The 21,897-nt window shown below is 40.2% G+C and overlaps 1 long non-coding RNA gene across 3 annotated transcripts; it reads right to left on the reverse strand.

Annotated features, from left to right (window-relative positions):
* Positions 1–1,159: 1,159 nt before the first annotated feature.
* LOC118171858 lies at positions 1,160–20,175 on the reverse strand. 3 transcript variants are annotated; one of them, XR_004753434.1, is made up of 4 exons: positions 20,100–20,175; positions 15,373–15,503; positions 3,713–3,813; positions 1,160–1,949 (listed from the first exon to the last, which is right to left on the reverse strand). It is a non-coding gene; the product is annotated as an uncharacterized LOC118171858 (long non-coding RNA). The 3 variants fall into 3 exon arrangements; XR_004753435.1 differs by lacking the exon at positions 20,100–20,175 and adding an exon at positions 16,627–16,696; XR_004753436.1 differs by lacking the exons at positions 15,373–15,503; positions 20,100–20,175 and adding an exon at positions 5,372–5,469.
* Between the last annotated feature and the right edge of the window lie 1,722 nt (positions 20,176–21,897).

Consider the following 21,897-nt stretch of genomic DNA (forward strand, 5'->3'; position numbering starts at 1 on the left):
CAGATTCCCTTCTTGGAAACAAAATCATAAAATATCCAAGCACTTCATGCAGCTGTCTCTGTCCTGGTAACCTTGACAGGAAAACATTGCCTGCACTTTGGCCCAAAGCTTACCGTGAAATAACACTAAGTTAATTCTCATGTATTCTAAAAGAATTTATTGCACTTACAGGCTATACTGACACCTGTAAGGCAAATAACACATTCAGCAGAACTATTCTCTGTATCCTTTTTGTGCTCTAAACAAACTTAAGCGTGAAAGAATAAACATATTTATTCGGAATTTTAGACCTAATAACACAAGATTCCAACAAACTTGGTAAAACTTTAGTAAGAAGTTCAGTAATGGTCACTTACATCATGGACTTACAAAAAAAATGCAAGATTGAGAAAGAGAAGGGAAAAAAAAAAAAAAGGAAAGATTTAGTACCCTAGCACACAGCCCTGCACTATGCTTGTCTAGATCAATCATTGACATCAGTCAGAGGGCAAAAAATTCACCAAAAATATCAAATTTCAGAAAAGCTATGGATTTATGTGCTGATTTATTGATACATTTTTTTAATCCTCCAAAAAGGACTGTAATAGTCAGCAAGTAACTACTACATTAACCAGGCATTATGATGTCACTAATCGTTCTTTGGAAGAAAAGCTCCTAGGATTTTATCTGCTTGTCTTCTTCATTTAAGACATAAGGCTCAAGTTGCCAAGTTAGACACAATGCCACGTGGCCCACAACTTGCACAAAAAGCAATACCAAGTGCGTCCTGTCCGACTGCATCTCACCATGCTCTGAAAGTCATGCAGAAACCCGTAACAAGTCAATTTTGATTCCCTGTATGTGGAGAGATTGATCTATGCACAGCAAAGGATTTACTGGCAGGTTTTATTAAACAAATAGTTCTCAGTAACCTACATACATACTGTCCTCTCCTAAAGAGCACAGATCAGAAACAGCCTTAAACAGAAGAGCGGAAAGATTAGTTCTCTAATGCACCTGAAACACAGGTTCTTGGGGCTTCCTGGCTGTCTGCAGTGTGTCCTGCAGGTACAGTACGTATAAAGCTTAAATGCACTAAGTGACGTTGCTGTGTTGGAGCAGCAGCCTGCTAGTACAAACAAGGCTCATGAGAATGAATGAGACATCAAGCCAAGGCCATTTCAAAAAGGATAACTTACCTTGTCAAAACATGCTACGACTTGACTCAGAGCATTTAATGTTTTGAAAAACAGGTGTGTTGGCAGACATCCCTTTCCTCCCATGCCACAAGCTACAAAGACTGGGCTGTCAGTGAGCAAGGAGAGTTTCTAGGCTCAGCTATGACAACACCAAATGCAGTTACCTGCAGGCCACACTCAACAGACTGAGAGCCTGTGAACACAACACAGCTCCAAGGAGCCAGGCTGTAGAAGCACCCTGGACATTCCCAGGGCATTCCTTCCCCAGCCCCTACCCAGCCACACACTGCAAGGGCGGGCATCAGGGAGCAACTCCGCAATTTTTGGGGGGGGGAGAATTCTGATGGGGAACTGTCAGGTAGATGGCTCCCATGACATAGGCACAGGGGTACATCAAGGATGCAAGATCAGCTTGCAAATAGCGCATGCAAACATGCATTTCAGAGCCTGGTAGTGGAAAAACTATTTTTGCAGAACACTAATTACATCTGTATTTTGTGCTCTTTAATTATACAGCATCAAACATATTTCTCAGGGACAAATGTTGAGTTGAAGATGTGCTATTTCAGACTTGCGAGAAGTGCTTTTTAAGCACAAAGAGATTTTAAAGGCAGAGCTGTCTCCCTCCTCTCCAGATCCTATATGGTGAATGCCTAGTTGCTTGTACCAACTTTCCCCTAGACTTCATTTGATGCAAGATGTGACTTGGAAATATTCCTGCTTTGGAGCAGGTTAAGACAGCCAGCCAGTCCAGGCAGCTTCACTTAGACCCTGCAAGTAGAATATTAAATAGAAAGCCTATGAATAACAGAAGAGTATCCTAGGATAACATTTAAGTGCAATAGATTTCAGTGGTATCACTAATCAGCAACACCTAATTAGAGACGTACTTCTTTTAAACTGCTTACTGCTTCAAAAAATGTTTGAAACAAGCCATCTACTCCTAGCTCTTGCACTTGATTCTAGCATGAGTCGTCACTGTTGTTTTTGAATCTACATCCCATCTCCAGACCTGACTGGCCTCTCCCACAGGGAAAACGTTGAAAATGCTGAAGAGAGAAATAATTGGAAGAGATTTTACCTGGAGTTCTTCCCAAACTGATGGATGCCCAGTGCAATAAGGAATGTTACTGTTTTCTTACACCTATGGCATTTGACCTGTCAAATCTAGACTATGCTCTTTCTTGCTCACTCCATCTATTTTGCAGCAGCCAGTCCATCGACAGAATAGCAGGTGACAGAGCCTTACCACAGAGTACCTGATGACAAGTCCTCTTTGTGCTGAAAGTGTCAGCTCATCCAAGACCTGTGCCACTGCAAACCTTTTCATTTTCCTTTTCTATATGCATCATTCATCATGCAACAGCAAAGGTGATGAGAAGAGTAAATAACCTGGTTTATATTTTATAAGAGCAAATAACTTGGTTTGTTTTACCAGGCTGTGACCTGTCCAGAAATGTAAAAATTCCACATGCAAGAGACCTTCAAACCCAAGAAGACCAAGCAAACTGCAAGCTCCTAAGATGTATTTTGCTCTCCAATATGCCTGTGTGATTCCACAGCCCGTAACACAACTGCATAAAAGCTTACTGGCTTAAATCTTTTATCTCATGTGTGGCCAGAACCACATATTAGATAAATAGTAGCTCAAAGCTTGGGTCCTGTACAAGTCTGAGATACCTGATATTTTACCATCAGGTAGGTGGCTAGAGCATTGGTCAGAACTCTATCCTCCTTTGTTGTCGGGTATCATCCTGTACAACCCCTTTTTCCCCTGCCTCTCTGCATGACTCATGAGCCAGATAGAGGCAGGCCAAATGTTAATTGCTGAAAACATGGTGTAAAACAGGAAAACAACATGGTTAAAAGGATTCTGCTCTTCAGTGTTAATGTTGTTCTACAAAGCATTTTTCCCCCTTAACATCATTTTCCTTAATATCTGCATTTTTCCTTGCATCTTTTAACAAGGCTTCTGCCATCTGAATGAATTCAGCACTTTAATAAAGTTGGAAGGCTGGCAATTACTACCTAAACCAATGCATTTTTTCCACTTTCAGCAGCTGTTTTTTTTAATTATTATTATTTTATTTATTTACTACTCAAGTTCTCACCAGCAGTTCCTCGTTTTGGAGACCACACATTGAAAAACACTGAAAACTAGACTCTCCATCTCAGACCGTCCTCTGCACTTCTGTGCACAGAGGAAGGACATTGCTTTCTAAAAAATTTATTTCAGAAGGACCCAGTTGCATTTCAGCAGCTGTACTGTAGTTTTCTGTACACCAATTTGTTGTGTTTCTGCAGAAGTATTTTCTGGAATGAGAAGAGTGTTCCACATTTTTACTTTCCACTTAAAAACCAGGGCCTGCTAAGTCCTTGACCCTGTAAACCTTCATCGAGATCATCCATGATTACCTCACATATGCCAGAGCTCCTTATGCCCACAGACTACTTGGAGAGCAGAAGTCTTGGAGAACAGAAGTAATTTTGAATATCAGTGGTAGAAAAAACAAAGCCATTAATGAAATTGATACCAGTAAGTAGAATCTGATTTCAGGAACCACTAAGGAGCCCTATAGACTTCAGGTGACTTTGGGAGAAGGTTCAGGATCTAATGGAGATGTTGTTTGTGGCCCTAGGAAAGAAAGGAAGAAAAAGTGACATTTTTATTATCAGGAGGCAATTATCAGAAATTTCATTTAACAGAAAACTAGAAGAAAGTCACAGGATACTGTCATAATTCCCAGGAAAAGCTTTGGGGGATTTTGCCACTCCTCTCCTCTTCCAAATCCTTGTGGGAAATAACTGCCATTAATGATTTATCACCAGAAAAGTAGCAAAATGGTTAAAAATGCTTAGAGAACAACACTGGCTCGCAGCAGTGAACAGGAAGAGTATGAGAAAAGCAAGGATATTCTCTGAACAAATTGCTTCCAAGTCAGGGAATCCACAGGCATAAGAGAACAAACAGCTTAACTACTGCTCCCAAACACAAAGCGTTTAACATATGGCCAGATATTACTATATAAAGAAAAACAACTTGAAGCTATTGCTGTCATGCATTCCCACTGGGAAAAGTAGAAACAGGCTCATGTGACCATAAGGGATTCTCTGGCACTTAGTAAGAATTGTTGCACGGTGAGGAGCTTTGCTTAAGAGGGGAAGACGCAATAAAACCCTTGGTTGTTTAGCTGCCTCATCCCCTCAAGCAAGTCTCAAGTCTGAACCCAGCCTAAGCCTACTCCCCTGCCCCCTGGGTCTGGCAGCCTCCCTGCTGGAGCAGGCAATGGGGACCACATGGCACTGGGAACCCTCCCTCTCCACCCAAAACGCTTAGGAGAAAACAGGCTGCAATTTGCTTGCCATGCATGTTTCACACTACCCAAAAGCATGGCATAACCAAATGCTTCAGCTGTTGGGATGTGCTTTTTGCTGCCCATACATGGAAATTAAAAAGCAATTTCCTCTGTTTTGTAACACCTGCAAGTATCTTTTGCCATTTGTTCTGTCTTAATAAAAATAAGAAATGCAATGAAAGATGAGAAAAATGTTTTTCCAACATCAGTTTTCTAGGAGCTGCATGGAGAAGAAAGATGGGGTTTTGGGGAATACCTTTTCCAACCCATACTTATGGGAAGCACAGCTCTTCCTTTGTGATCAATAGCACCACCTCAGAGCTGAGTATGAAACTGGACATGTGATCCAGCAGGTTTTTAATCACTAATTCAGGTGGGAGGAAAGTATTAAAAACTTCCTGGTCAGCAGCTTTGCACTCTCTCATCTATTTGGATGCAGATGCTCAGTCATGGGCACGTGTGAGTACAGGGAGGGCAGGGGCAGCCCCTCCCTGGAGACTGTGGGGCTGGAAACACCTGGGAGTTGTTTCACTACCTAAGAGAAAATCCCATCTGTGGCCGGCCTCCCGGACAGAGACCACTTTGAGTCAGTGCTGAAGCCATGTCTGCCTCATCAGCATTCCTCAAGCAGTATGGCCAGAATCAGAAAGCCATGAGCTTGTTCCTGCTGCTTTTAAGTAAGGAAACTGAAGGCCAGCAAATTCACAGGCACCAGCAAGCATAGCTCTGGCTTCTGATAGTTCTAGCTTTGAGCTGCATAGCAGCAGCAATCTCACTCTGCACTGTTTGCTCTTCACTGTGATCGGTTGGAAAGAACAATTAAAATATTATACTCACCAACTTACTGCTCATTGCTTTAGGAAAGTTGTTCAAGTGGAAGCATTTGACAGCAGACAAAGCAGTAGCCAGCCCAGAGAAGCTTCAGCCCCCAAATACCTGACTGGTTTTGCCCATTCAGAGATCAGCCTTTTCAGGCAGTCTGAAGTCATTAACAGCTACCCCACCTCACCTGTCAGCAATTCAGCCCTTAGATTTGTCAAATCCTCTTTGCAACAACCCACTTAAGCTCTAAGAACATAATTCAAATCTCTTCTGCTTTCTGTTGTACCAAAGCCCCTTTGGAGTCATGTAGAGACCTCACCTGACTCTAGCCTTAGGTCAGTTTTGTGAAGAAAATTTGCAAAATAAAATACTGGTTTGTATATCTTGTTAGCTTTGCCCTGGATGCTTGCTTTCCCCCAGACACTCCCAGGTTTTGTTTTTTGCACGATTGCAGTATTAGGGAGCTGTTACGCCAGTTATATGATATGACACATGACACTTCTAGGACTATGTGGACACAAATTTTGCCACTCTGAAAAGAGTGGGGAACAATACACTGAACACTTGGATTTTATGTTTCTGAAAAGTGGCTTTAGTGTGCTGCTCAGTGAAAACGTCAAAAGGCACTTCATAAATCAGTTTAAATTAGCAGCACTTCATGTCCTCCAGGCAAAGAAACCCTTTCTGGTTTATCTATATGGTAAGACATCATTAAAGGAAAGCAATCTTCAGTTAATTACTTGAGTGAATGACTGACAATAAGATGAAGGATTGATCTGATCACAGGAAATGCAAACAAATTATACCTTTAGGGGGTCAGTGAAAAGCTCAGCAGAAACTGACAGTTTGTGATGAAAATAAATCACCATTAGAACCTGGAGCCCAAGTAGCTGGGAGTCAGTGCTCCCCTCAGTTGTGTTGGATTTACCTTTGTGTAAGGCTGGTGGCTTCAGGCTTTTATTGCTTAAGTGGGAAGAGAATCACACTCCAAATACACACCATGCTAGCTCTGACCAAACTTCACAATGTTAACTCCAGACTTTCCAACAATAATGTTCCTATCCATCCTGGTCACCTTTTGCACTAGGGCACTCTCAAAAAATGCAGCACTTTGAGAGGAGGCTTCCTGCCAGTTCTTGTACAAGGCAATTGCTGGCATACACTCGCTCATTTTATTCTGTTTCTTTTGAATCATCTCATTGAAAATTTCTAACATCAAGAGCAGCAGTAATTATCCTTCTTCAGAGCTCCCAAAGTAGAGTTAACGTCTTCATTTGTACTATATTTTTTCAGTGTCAGTCCTTTTATGAAGCATAATTCCTATGCCACCCTTTTATCTCTCCAACTAGACTTGTGCTAGTCAGTTGATAAACCCATTTATCATAGTTCTTCTCACTCCCATTTCAGTGTGACTCACAAAAATTTGGCCAAAAGAAGCTCGTCTAGTATACTTGGAACATTTCTTCTCAAAAAACACTTTAAAAAGCTTAGTAGATAGCATAGCCCGATTCCATCTGTTTCATCTTTTATCACTTCTCCAGCTGTGTATTACACCATGCTCCAGAATTCTATTTTCTTCCTCTCCTAGAAGTCAAATGCCTGTCAGTTTCCTGCCACCTTCAAATCCAGCCAGTCTTAACATATTAAATCCATTTTCTAAACCCATTCTTACAGGTCCTGCAACTATCTGAATCAGAATAAGCAGCTGAGATAAGGCTTTGGCTGTGTATGACGGATCTAGAGATCCCTCTCCTGTTACCAAATACTCTACTGCTGACATTGGAGTTTCTCTGAATCCCAGACTATTTATACAGGGCAAACTTGCTGAGTAGGCCATTTTTGGACTATCAGTGTGGAGCTGGAAAAGGCCTCCTGGATCTCTGAACATGATCCCTTGCTATTGCAGACACCACATTATCCAATTCCCCATCATAAACTTACACCACCTCATTAAAATAAATAAATAAAATCAGGTTTCAGCACTATTTCTCCCAGAGGAAGCTGTTCCAGATCCCAAACACCACTGCAATCTTCTCAGGCTCAATTTATTCACAGCCTCCCAGGCTCATCTATCCTGATGCTGACATTTTCCTGAACCTCATTCAGTTTTCCCCCTTGTTCCCTCCCACCAGCCTTCATCCTCTGATGCTCTATGAAGGGCAACTCTTTCAGCCTTTCTGCAGATAATCACACTCCTTAGATCTTTTCCTGTAGAAGAGACTAGCCCTGTCCTTCCCTGCAATAGGAGCTCTCACTGGGGTTTTATATCAAAGAAACAGTATTCTTTGTATCTAAGGGAAACAGATATCCTAGTAGATGTATTTTTCACAACTGCTTTACATTGAGTGCCCGTGGAGATTTCATGATTGACTTCATACCCAAGCCACTCCCCTGAATGGCTCACATTTCATGGCAGAGGGTTTTGTTCTTGTTCCTAATTGCAAGACCATACATTTTGCAGCTCTGAACTTTTTTTTTGATCCCTTCAGTCCTAATGGACAACAGTTCTTTTCCCCTTGTCTTAAAGAAAGGCTAGTTTTTCCAACCTCATCCAAATCCTCCTACACAGGATGTTTCAAGCAAAGGTTTTCTTTGTTTGAGGGAAGAGGGAGAATATTTTGGTCATCAGAAATCCAAATAAACTGCTTTCTGGACAGAGGCCAGAGGAAAGCTGAGTAGGAACAGTCCATTCACAGAGCTCAAGTGAATTGCCATCAGGACTGTGCAAATGAAGAAGTATGGTCATATCATTGGTCCTTCTAAGTGCAGGTGTGAGCATGTACACATGGAGGATTTACTATGTGCAATGCAAGCCCCTAGAGAACTTGTACAGTTGCTTCGCATCAGTCTCTGGACCATGAGCTGCATGTCACTGGTATAGCAAGTCCAACAGCCAGGTTTATTTATAATGAACCCTGCAATGGACATGCCATTATTTCTCCAGTCAGCTTGGCACCTATAACCAGCTCCTCTAAACAGTGAGTAGTCAAAAGGAGAACATTTCAAACAAGGAAAAGAAAACATCTCACTGCTCCTAGCTGCACAGATTATCATAATCTATAAAGATAGTAATTGCTTGAGCCAGAGCTTTCTCTGTCATTCTTTTTACTCCCCTCCTTTGCCTGAATCACGATCAAATTCCTTACTGTTTGGTAACTGGATAGCAGATTGCTGGACTACAATTAGACATACATACATGGTACCACCTGCTACATGCTTTTTATTTTTGTTGGCTCTGGAACAGCTGTTGGTCTCAAATTTTGCAAATTCAGAGTGAATCTCTTTTTTGGCAAATGCTTTGATTCTTCTGCAGGAAACTATAGCACAAACTCAGAAGAACATTAAGATAAGTGATACACTAGTTTTACTAGTCAGAAACTAGACATTTCTTAAGTTAAGGCATACCCAGGTGACAGAGTCACCACCATGTCTGTAATTTTTTTTACAACCTTCTTCTATATTCAGTAATACAAAATAAGCCAAACAGCTCAAAGTTTCATAAAGCAATACATAGGATATAAGATAAAGCAGCCAATGCATCAAAAACCTCCCAAAAGATTAGGTGGAAAAAAAAATACTGCTTTATCTCAAATTCCTTATTTAAAAGTGAGAGAGACTGATATATAATGCATTATTTGTATGTTTTTCAACTCAAAACTCATGTCAGTCCCTCAATCTATCAATACTAGGGGATAATTTTATCAGAACTATTAATACATGTGGTTTTAATTGTAGAATCTTTTGTGAAGTCAGCTGTAAAATGCAGATACTAGAACTTAATTCTTCTTTAAGTTGAGAAATATTTGAAGTTATCTGGAGGAAGTAAATCAAATCACACCATTAAAAAGCACAGAGCTGACCATACTCACTGAAATACTGGCCCTTCCCCCTTGGGAAGAGGGGGGAACACACAGGTTTACCTGAAGTATATGAGCTGGGCTACAGGCAGTAGAATCCAGTCTGCAGTGTTAAGGTCACCACCCAAATTTGAGCTATTCACTGTTGACATGGTTCCAACTAACAAGCATAAACGCACCTTACTTCACTGGAGTATGTAGCTTTTGTTTTGGCAATTGTTTTCCCCTCAAAGACTGTGCATTTAAAAACCAAGTCCAGACTGGTGATCACCATAGCTCCCCTACTTGGAAATAGCTGTGCTTCAGTGTCCAGTAGAATATTTACTATTTCCTTATTGAATTGAGGGGCAGAAGCAGTGTCTAAGCACAGAAGAGACATCTGCAAAACCTGTCTGAAAGCCAGAAAGATTTAGAGTTGTGAGACTGGTAGGCATTGTTGCCCTGTGGCCAAGTTCTGAGGCAGAATAAATTTCCACACTGAACTATGAAGCTGTAACTGACTCCCTCCACAGTCACTAATGCCCAGAAAATCTAATGCCATGCTCTCCCTCCATTTTCTCTCCCTTGTCTAATAGCTTTGTTTTTCAAACCATAACCAGTTCGTGCTCCTTCCCCCAGCACTCCGTGTTGCTGCACACCTCCAACCACAGATGTGTTCCCAGAACACTTGCAGCCAGCTGAGCACCTCATGACAGCTTACTTTTACAGTCAGTGCTCTATGCCTACATACATTCTTAGGTAGCCACATGCCTTTGCCAATTTGCCACTTGAACAGCAGTTCAGATCTCACTACAATCATTGTAGACTGCATTGAGGTTGACTGAGATGCATTGCAACAAGATGGCATCCTAGAATCCAGTTTCCTAACCCTAGTCCTTCACATATTCAGAGAAATCTTCACTTTCTTCAAACACTTGCAAAGTCATCTAAACATTTTTCATTTGGCCTTTATCTCCTTGTTCTTAAGGAGCATTTTTTCCCCTATTTGGTTGAGGCCTGACATCTGATTTACAGCTTACCAGCACTTGATTTTTACTTTCTTGAGTAACTGAAAAGCAAGTCACAGTGGAGGCCTGATGTGCAGTCTAAGTGCTTGGGATGGGGAATGAAGCAGTACACCATACAGTGCCTCTGCTGCCTGGGAAGTGTTAGTTTAGGAATCATTCTTCCTGACACCCAGCAACACCACAGCTTGAAGGCACTAAGATCACACAAAAACATGGTCTTCTGTATCCTACACTCCCTCATTCCATCTTGCTCTTATTAGCTCACAGGTTTGCAGTCTCAGTTTTGGGGGGGGGGGGGGGGGGGGGGGGCTTTCAGCTAAGGGAAAGCACTCCACAGAGCCTGCTCTGTTACTGCAGGAGACAAACTCCTATCTCCCTAGGTAATTAAATATTTAACCACTTCAGTTTTATGAATATAAACGGATACAAAACAAAATTCAAGTAGAACTGTTCATGTAAATTGATCTAAGGATAAAATTGAATTAAATCCTTAAGGACCGCACAACATTTCTGGGCAAGCTCTGCTTCTAATTAGCATAATGGTAGTTTGGCACTTAGATTCCATTGACATAATGCTGAAGTCATCCCTAAGGCGGACTGGTTACATTTAATAGTACTGTCCAGTATCACTTGTAATTATGCAACTGCCTGATTATATAAAATGGCCCTGGCATGCTCAGCAGTGGGTAACAGAATAGGTGAGAATTATACTCAGAAAACAGTTTCTTACCCATCTAAACATTTTATTTCTCCAAACAAGAAAAAGGGATGTTATTATGTAAGCTTAGCTGACTTTACCTGTTTAACATCACCACGCTCATAACTCAGCTATAATGCTGTTCCAGAGACATTCAGTCCTGATGATAGTTGTTAAACTAGGCCATAGAAATAATAAAAAAATATCAGTGACACACTATCTGAGTGACAGAAAAAGCAATGTGAAGAAATAACAAGCATGTAAAGGTCATGAAGTTGCCAGTAGTTAGTGAAAGCCTGGGGGAATACATGTAACACAGCAAACTAACATGTAGATCAGTTCAGTACACATTTAAATGTACAGATTTGTTACCACCAGACGATGAGTATGGTATACTGTGGCACTTGCATCATTCCCCAAAGCATTATAGTAAAGAAAAATCTCTCATAACATGCTAACATTCCAGCCAAATCCATCAATATTTGGATTAACTGGAGGTGGCTACATCTGAAATTGTGAAAATAAATTTGATTTTTGAAATTGTTATATTTAGACATGCAGAAGAATCTGCAGTCTGGACTCCTGCAGAGAAACCCAAGCCTCTGGCCCGTTTAAAGGCCACGAAAGAGATCACCCTTTGGGCAAGGGAAGAATATTCCATCATATAAAGCACAGAACAAAGAAAGTTGGATGTGAGCCACTGGAGAAACTTACTCATTGCACTCAGAAGCAATTGGAGATATTATTACAGATAATATCACAATTCTCTGGATAAAACTGTGAAAAAATAAAAGCAACATTTCTTAATGAGATTAGTCATTGATCATCTTTATCCCTTCCTTCCTCCCCTCATTGAGAGTTGGCTGCACCTGAGTCTTCTCACAAAGCCTCACAACTGATGCAAGAGCCTTCTCTGCAGTTTGGATGTGTTGAGTAACTCTCCTGTATGTCTACATCTCACCAGTTTTCCTCCTGTCTTCAGACCTTAGAAGCATGCAGATTGCTGCTCTTCTGGCACAATCAAGTTTCTCCTCAGTACGTCTGCTCATCTTTTCTATTTCATTCCATGTAAGTTGAACTATATCCTCTACATCTAAGTCTGCCACCATTCATAAATGTTTTATCTGAAGTTTTCTATTTAAAAAACAAAAAACAAAAGAACTTTGTGTGAAACTGCTAATTGTACAGACTTTACCTGGGAGGCACAGGGAACGCAAGTCAACCACCAGAGCTGTCTCAAGGCTTCTTATCCACTTAAACTAAGTTTTACTGCCCTGAGGATGAAGTACCTGTGTTACACTCTGAGTTAGCTGCTTCTACCACAGAAAAGTGACTAGGATTTATGAGGCCCGTGTGCCCTGTTTTCCAGAAGTAACTGCTGTTCCATTCATTCTCATCCTGGCATCACTGGTGCTGCCTCCTTTGCCTGTGCCTGGACCTAGCCCTGTTGAGCACTAAGGGATTAGCCACATTCAAAATTAAAATCCTCAACATCTCCACCTATGCCTTCTACCTAAATAAAAAACTTCATCTCACTAGAAACATTTTACATCAATAATCTTGCCTGCAAGCTTCAAATAGCAAACTGCATCTTTATATCCAGTATGCACCAGTCTCCATCTTGTCAGGAGTTTTAACTCATATCTACAGCATTATTTTCAAAAAAGTCTCACAAGTTGCCCAAGTCAGTGCTACTAATTGCTTCTCTAGTAAACAAATTACATAGAAATGTACACACGCATTTGCACAGACACTTACTATATAACAGAATGTGCTTGTTTTATGCTTTGTCAGCGATCATTTGTTGCAAAGGCAGTTAAAAAATACAAACTACAAGCCAGATATACACTGAGGGTGTAGAATGGCATGTAAGAGCTAAAGTTTGCATCTATTTCCTACGAGGTTATGTGCCCCAGTGAAGTCTAAGCTCATGCTTAATGATTAAGGAAAGTTTACTATACTTTGAAGACCCCAGACACACTTATAAGGCTTGGTACTGCTCCTCTGCACTGGGATACCTTTTTATTTCTTTGCAATTGAACATGAAATGAGTAATAGCTTGCAATCCAATGTGATATGTTCCAACAAAGAAAGCTTCAGGGATTTATCCATACAGAAGTTGTTCAACTGATCCTTTTATGATGCTCTCATTCCCCCTTCTTCCACAGAGGAGGGTGTAAGCACACAATACAATAGACTAACCCATTCTGGAAGTCTGCACTGAAACAGTTAATTTTGCCCTTGAGGGGATAAATAAGATGAAAGAAGAACAAACTATTGCAGAAGTCATTACAACTGTAGAAAGAAATCCATGGCTCTGTTTTTAGCAGTTGGAACAAGCTGCCTCAGGTCCAACTCCACAAAGCTCTGTCAGCTCTGAAAAGGAAGGGGTGGCTTGGCAGAAATAGTAAAGCTGATTAGGGAGTAAGGGAAAACCGCCAAATCCACAACTCCCGATTACAATTAGTAGATTTAATAGACTTTTCTGCTATGAGATCTTTAAAATGTAGGAAAGATTAACAAACATTAGCCCTGCCCTAATATATGTAGTTATCCCCACATACATTAAAAGCTCCATGGCATCCCACTTCATTTGCATTACAAAAGCACCAAAAAAGGGTTGGAAATAGTCCCTGAAGGGACTACTGACTAGAGAATGGGCTTCATATCTGACACAGGGTTGGCAGCAAGGCTTCCTGCAGGAAGACAAGGGACAAGTACTTGAAATGTGGAGGATAGGAGAAGGATCAATGCCAGCTATACTCATTATGCCACCATCCAGCCTGAAGTATGGGCATCTGAACATAAATGAGGCCAGCAGTTGGCAGTAAAATGCCAAGAACACAAAGGTGTCTTCCAGTTAAGCATAAAATTAAGAGAGTCAGGCTGTTACATTCATGTTCCCTCCAGACCTCAGGCATGCCAGAAGTAGTACAGTTCTCATTAATATCTGCTGTTATTATTAAAAAAGGCCATTAAATCATTACTGACAGAATACATCAACAGGAGACCACAAACAGACAGGAGATTTATTGATGCAATCATAGAAAAGGAGGCTTACTTTTGAGGAAGCAGCCTAAGAGAAGGATATGTAGGAGACAAAGGATACACTAATCTATTTTTTATAAAACTATTTCCATGTAAGTTATATTTTGTAATAATTACATGCTGTCAGTGATTTCATGTGAAGAAAGAATTTTTCATTTTGCTGAGGGAAGATGTAATATGCTATTCCCCAGGGTAAAAAGCTGATTATATACAAATTTGATATTCAGAAGTGATTAATTACTTGGTTGCAAGTGTTCATCTTATAAACCTGGTTGGGTATGCACCAGCAGGAAAAGACATCCTAGATTAGGCATAAGCAGAAAGAAATACACTAGCACTAGTATTTTAAAAAAAGCATCTGCAAAAGGGAAAATTCCATAAGATAAAGATATTTAAAGTGTTAAATACAGGCCATCCTGCTATGCTTAAAGAACACCCAGGTCAAGGTTGCTTGCTCAGCACTGGTAGGCAAGGACTCCACATGCATGTTTTTGCATAAGTTATACATAATTCTCTCCTATTTAGCTTATGGAGTGGCTCTTACCTACACAGTACTTGCACAAGCTGAACTACTTTTTTTTTTTTTTGGCCAACATTGTATTTTTTTATCCAGCTCTGTGCAAAAGGGTGAATTCATGTAAGGCATGAAAGTAGAAAACAATCTACAAAAAACCTACTGCCCTCTTTACAGTAACTCCTTTGTCCTCCTAAGTCACTGATAGTCTAGGCTGGATAGTCTATCCAGCCATTCAGTTTATGGAGTGAAATTCCAAGACAGATGTGGGGATGAAGAGCTCCTTAGCTTATTCAAAGCTTTAGCAGCCACAATAACTTCCCCTACCTTCTATTCCACTCGCCTCTCCCCTCCCCCAACATTACATTAGTATTTGTCATTTATCAGTATTTGAGTCTTTGTTGGCAATACAGTAGAATACTTTTTAGCAAATACCCCAGCATATTTCTAGCACAGATTAATCTACATTTTCATATAGGCAACACATATTACCAAGGAAAACACTACCCAACTTGTCATGCCTCCTGTTTCAGGAGGCCTCAGGTTTTGGTTCACGTAAAACAAGGGAGAGAAAGCCAGAGATCTAGAAGAAATTCCAACAAGATTCCCACAGGGTTTGGGTAGAGCTATTTTAAAAGGCCTGCAACCTGGCACAGCAGAAGTAAGCATTCAGCACAGTTTCTTTCTTGCTATGGAAAAAACCTTTGCAGAAGATATAAGCCCACATGCCCATGCTTACAGCCCTGTGCACGTACCCACTAATTGCTATACAATTATGTATAGGGATGAGGAGGAGGAACAGAAACAGGGAAGGCATAAGGGGTTCAACAACATATGCAGCTTTTCAGCTGCCAGAATGACTGATACCTTCAGAGCACTTCCCTGCACCTTACCTTAGAGGTGGCCATCCCCAAGCAGAGCTCCCTGTTCCTGTGATTTCATTCCTTGGCTGTCCAGTGGCAGTCAGTAACTGCACCAATACCAGCTGCCTGCAGAAGCCTGGGGCCATGCCATAGAAATCCCTCTGTGACCATACAGAGAAGACAGTAGTTGAATAGAAGTTGCAGGAAAGAACAAACCTTACCTAACACTGCAGTTCCACATAAACCCGTAGTCATGCTAAAACACTGTGGCCCCAAAGCCAGTATCATGGGGTTTATTTTTTTCATTCCTAAAAAGTGTGCAAATAATGATTTTAAAGAGAGCTATGCTGTTTGTACACAGAGGTTACCCTGTGGGTCCAGATGTTAGTGCTTTATTAAACATACAAATTAGAGGAGATTTGCAATAAAAAAACGTGACTGCTGCCAATTTTTCTCTGGCAAACCTCCAGCAGGAAATATTCCTGTGTCAACTGTAGCACTCTCCTTTGGTATCATACAGACTCAGACAATGCATCTGTTGGATTCATTTCAGTAACTCCAAGTGTGCTTCATTGTTTTAAAGCATCAAAGAATTTTGCAGTTATAAATCATAACAAATAATTAGTAATTCCAAACAATAAAACCACATGAGAAAAATGACATGCAGATGTTGCCAGTCATTGAAGGAGACTGAAAGAGAAAGGAAACAGTTGTATATTATAGTGCTTGTTATCTGAATGATTAATTTGACGAAATAGTGCTAACAACATCACTTGCTTTAAGGTGAGGATTTTTCTTTAACACTGAAACACTGTACTTTAAGAAATTCAGCAAGAGTTACTCTATTACAGCAATAAGTTTAATGTGCTGTAACATCTGGGGAACCATGGAAATAGCAATAAATTCTGTAAAATACATGGCATCACTCCAGTGCTTTATCAACATCTGCAAAATATAGGCAATTGAGAAAATATGATTTTATTGTTACAATATGAATTTCAGACAATGCAAAAAGTTCAAGTTAATTCCATACAAGTAGCATCTGATTTAGACCAGTGTACTACTCAAGCAGTTTGGAAGACTAAATCCTGTTTTGAAAATTAATACAATATCTCCATGTATACTTTCACTAAAAAACTTTGCTCTTTCTTTGGATACGGAAAAGAAAAATAAAGGGCCAAACTTTGGAAAATAAGGGCACCTGCTAAATTAACACTTAAAAACAAGGATGAAGCATGTGTAATTATATTCCAGAGTATCTAGAGCTTAAAGAATGTTACTCACTGTTCACATTGAGAATTATCAATTAGCTAAATGCATGTGGGTTTGTGGACAGTCATGATGCTTATTTTCTGATTTTTCCCACAGCCGTTTTGCAATCCTGGAAGCATTCATCAGATCAGATAGTTCAGCTACAAACACCAACATTAAAAGACATTTGTCTGAAGCCATAGGGAGCTTACAAACAAAAGGCAACATTGGTTGCCTTCTGTGAGAGGTTATTACAGAAACCACCACTGTGGAGGCATTAGGATTATTCTGATGATACAGACACTGCATAAGCACAGCCAGGCTGACTGGGACGCACATTTATGACCCTTCCAATCTGGGTGCTGTGCAAGATATAATTCCAATGGAGACTAGTTTTGCTCTCAGTCTCCTGACCTCACACATTGCCAAATCTGTGTCCCATTAACTTCATCAGGACTGACATTTTCTGTGGGAACCAGATTTGAATAACAATCCTATTCTTCATGCTCTTTGAGCTCTTGAAACTGCTCTTCCCTTTAAGATTAGGTACCAAAATGTGTTCTTTATTTTCTGCAGTCTTAGTCTTCAGTATTCCATACCAAGAAAGTTAACTCTCTAAATGCATTCTCTAGTTTATACCGGCCAAAAGATTTTCTGCAGATATAACCATTATCACACAAGAGAAATATAATCACTAGGCTTATCTTACAGTACTGTAACTACAGAACTAAAAAGGAATTTGATGAGATCACCTGATCCTGAATTACAGACATCATTCTGTGCCTTGCATTTAAGGCAACAAAAATTAGTAGAGCCGGGAAAAAATGGTAAGGTCATGACAAAATTGCTACAACTCTGAACACAACTTTGAACGCTAAGTCTACTAAGTATACAAGAAAATAAGTACTCCATTCAGTAACACTTATTGTTAAGTCTCACATTCTAAAGTTTTCTTTCCTAAATAATTAATTCCTGGACATTACTATGCAAGCTGAAGATCAAGCAATAGTATAATGCCTCTTCTAATTGTTATTTCAAAAGGAAGATGGATTAGTCTGGAATAAACAAAATAGTGTTCACACAAGCAAGCAGTAGCATTGTTACAGAAAATTCCCCGCCCCCCCCCCCCCCAGATCTTCACTGAATCCATCTAACACGATACATGGCACAGGTCTTACAGCTGCTGGTGTCTCATACCTGTAAGTAGGAATGAGTGACAGGGAAGAAAGTCATAACATGCCCTGTTTATCTCTCCTTTTTGTACCTGTAATGTAAGGGCCATTCACTGCCTCTCAGCTCAGAGATGTCGTGGGATATTGCCCAAGAAATGTAGGAACAAACTGGTAACTTGATTTAATTCTGATTGCAACAACATGACTGAAGGTAACAGAAAGACTTAATCTTTGAGAAGCCCCTGAGGTGTCCACAGTACCAGCTTTCATTTCTTAGGCACTATTGCATCAAGAAAACATCCTTTGTGCACTACTGGAGTTAGCAGTTGTAACACCTCAAGTTTAAAATACCTTACTTAGAGTACTCCTGGAAGAGAGCTAAACTATCTGAACAAACGAGGTAAATTGCCCAGTATCAAAAAGCTCAGTTAGCAGAGAAACATTTGAAGTGGAAAAATAAAGTCCATGTACAAACACCAATTAGAAAATAGTTAGCTCAACATGAGAATAGCAGAAGTTATTTAGAAGATAGATTTGAATAATAAATAAAAGGTAGAAAACAATATAAAGACATCCATCAGATTTTTTGAGTCATACATGAAGTGCTAGTGATCTAATAAGGATCTAAATAAGGATACAGGAAATTATCTTTCAAGAACACACAAGACTTTCAGTCTAGCAAAGAAAAAAATGTATTTTAATAATATATATTTAAAATATTTAGCTGCATGAAGTTCAACAAGGCCAAGAGCTGGGTCCTGCACCTGGGGCACAACCCCAAGCAGTGCTACAGGCTGGGAGATGAGTGGTTGGAAAGCTGTCTGGCAGAGAAGGATCTGGGAGTATTGGTGGATAGTTAGCTGAATATGAGCCAGCAGCATGCTCAGGTGGCCAAGAAGGCCAGCAGCATCCCAGCTTGCATAAGAAACAGCGTGGCCAGCAGGTCCAGGGAAATGATTGTCCCCCTGTACTTGGCTCTGGTGAGGCCGCACCTTGAGTACTGCATTCAGTTTTGGGCCCCTCGCTACAGGAAGGACATGGAGGTGCTCGAGCGAGTCCAGAGAAGGGCTATGAAGCTGGTGAGGGGTCTGGAGAACAAGTCTTAGGAGGAACAGCTGGGATTGTTCAGCCTGGAGAAGAGGAGGCTCAGGGGCAACCTTACTGCACTCTAGAGGTACCTTAAAGGAGGCTGTAGAAAGGTGGAGGTTGGTCTATTCTCCCACGTGCCTGGTGACAGGACAAGGGGGAATGGGCCAAAGTTCTGCCAGGGGAGGTTTAGGTTGGATATTAGGAAGAACTTCTTTACTGAACGGGTTGTTAGGCATTGGAATGGGCTGCCCAGGGAAGTGGTTGAGTCACCATCCCTGGAGGTCTTTAAATAGATGTTTAGATGTAGAGCTTAGGGATACGGTTTGGTGGAGGACTAGTTAGTGTTAGGTCAGAGGTTGGACTAGATGATCTTGGAGGTCTCTTCAAACCTAGACTATTCTGTGAACACTTGTAGAGTTATAGTTTGAGTAACTGCACAGCCAAAATCATGACCCACTGGTTTACCCTGCATTAGAGAATAATACAGGTAGAAGACTACTGAATTAACACCATAAACCTGGGCTAGGTCCCTAAATAAGCCTTCTACTGGAAGGTAGAACACTAGAACCAGCTACATAGAGATACTGCAGTATCTCCTACCCTGATGATTTTTAACAAAGTTTTCTTTTTTTTCTTTTTTTCTTTTTTTTTTTTTTTAAAAAAGGTAGTGTTTAAGAACCTATATACCTTGCTCTTATGTGGAGTGTTAGTTTCTTTCAGATTTCTTTTTAGTGACTATATAATTAGTTACTATTATATACAACAAATCTCAGCTATTTCTGCAGGTGCTTTCAGAGTCTCCCTCATATCTCTTTAGGGCCTCCCTTTGCAACAGGGTTTTCAATTAACTCACAGTTGTTCAGGCTGCTGATGTACAGAAGTTTATTGTGTTTACTAATAACACCTTACTCCTCCTCTGTCTTGCTCATGAACTTGATAGTGAGGAACACTACATGGAGTAAGCTGTTCAAGAACAGTTACTTTTTATTCTACACTTACTTAATACCTTAACAAATTTCAACTTTCACAGGTTTAACATCAGCAATAACAGTAACCTTAAAACCATAAGGCACACATTAGTACTCTAACAATTGGAGGAATCAGCTTGTAACCGTGCTATTAGCTACCAGAAAACAATAAGAGTTAGCTACTTCCTAAAGAAAAACCACACACAGCAACACCTCTAACACAAAATGCTCAACAGCCAGAGCCCATCCTACAATAACATAAAAAAAAAAAGTAAACTTTAAGATAACACCTAAACTCAACTAAGCACTGAAACATTAAACAAGATCAGAGCAAGAACACACATACCAAAGAAGCTTAAAAACAAACAGAAAATTCAATAAACTAGACCCTACATAGATTAAGTGCCCAAGGCTGAGCTTAAATAGAGCCCCAGGACACCCAGGGTAGAGGGTGAGGGGTGAAGACCCCAGGTGAGACAGGTCAGAGCAATTAAAGGCTGTTAGTGCAGTCAGGGCCCTGATAATATCACAGCCTCCTCATGCTGAAGTAGTAATGACAGTACTGATGTTTGCCTGACTTTGCTCATCAAGAATGACTTTGACTCAGTATAAATGTCCTCCCCCCCTCCCTCCCCCCCCCCCTTTTTTTTAAGCTATCTCTCTTAAATTCATCTGTCCACTGATAACCTAATGCAGTTACCAGTCTGGTTACAGCTTAGCTCCAGCCTCTTCTAACCAGCTGTTTCTGTTTGTTTGTTCTTTTTTTTTTTTTTTTTTTTCTTTTTTTTCCTAAGCAGTTTATTTTGCTGGAATTTTGCTTCCCGAGCCTTTTAAATGACATCATTTCCACTGAGGTGTTTGAATTATTCTGGTAAATGGCACAACACTCATTTATATAATGGGAGAAGGTTATTTTATCACTGACAGTTTTCTCAATCTGCCATACCACAGTGGAAATGCATATGCTCATTCGCACACTCATACACACACACGCAATCCAATTTACATGCTTGGGGATGATTCATGCTGCATTTTAATGGACGTGTTCTGAGATAGTGATTTAAAATGTATTTGAAATGACAGATTAGAAAACTGTTTATAGCACACCTCATTGAAGGCCCCTGCATGCATGCTTGACTACGTTCTGCTTCACCTGAAACATCAGTAAATATGCCAGAATTGCTGTCATCCATGGGCTATTTTAAGTAGCAGATGCCTAAAATATTTTCATCAGGATTATCACAGGGCTATGAACAGGTAAGACAGCATTTATGGATAGTTTGTGCAGCTGTTTCATTCCTCTGGTTTGGGGGATTGTCTAACATCTGCCTCCCAAGCTGAAGGAATGTCCCCAGCCTTACTGTCCTACCTGACAAACCGCTGGAGAGCATCCCTGATGTGCATGTGCCAGTCCCAGTTTGTTTTGTAGGAGCACATAAGGTTGTTGTATCTCTGCTCTGACAAAGTACACAGCACAGTTAACACTCTTACTGTTAAGGCTCTGGGGTTTGGTGATTAGGGAGATGGAAAGGAAAAGTATTAGAACAGCTGAGATGGAAGGAAAACGTAACTTCAGAAGTGAAGTCAGATGCCTGATAGAATGTTTCAATTTTTAAAAACTGTCTGAATACAGGTAAAGCCAAAAAATATTATATTATTAAAAAAAAAATAATTTTCACCTGTCATAACAAATCATAACCTTTACTTGTAATGGCTGGTAACTGTGACTGACATCTGATTTAATCTCAAGAGATCGTTTTGTTGTGCACATAGATCTCAAACTCAGCAGCTATGACTAGTAGAATTGGTTTAATGATACTCCAGGAAACCAGTGGCAGACTGAATAGAAGTGAAATGAGAGGCCAAAAGATTTCTAGAAATGCTAGAGAAATTTACATGAGTACACTGATGTAAGCATTGTCATGGCCATCTCTATATCCACTGTACTGCAGTAAAAATATGACCGTTCCTTATTACTGGAGTAACAAAAGCTGGATCCTCAAATGGCAGATTGATAGATCTAATTTATTATTACAACATTATTATATTACTATATATTGTTTATAATATTATTC

The sequence above is a fragment of the Oxyura jamaicensis genome, chromosome 10, assembly GCF_011077185.1.
Source record: "Oxyura jamaicensis isolate SHBP4307 breed ruddy duck chromosome 10, BPBGC_Ojam_1.0, whole genome shotgun sequence".
In the NCBI taxonomy this organism is placed as follows: Eukaryota; Metazoa; Chordata; class Aves; order Anseriformes; family Anatidae; genus Oxyura; species Oxyura jamaicensis.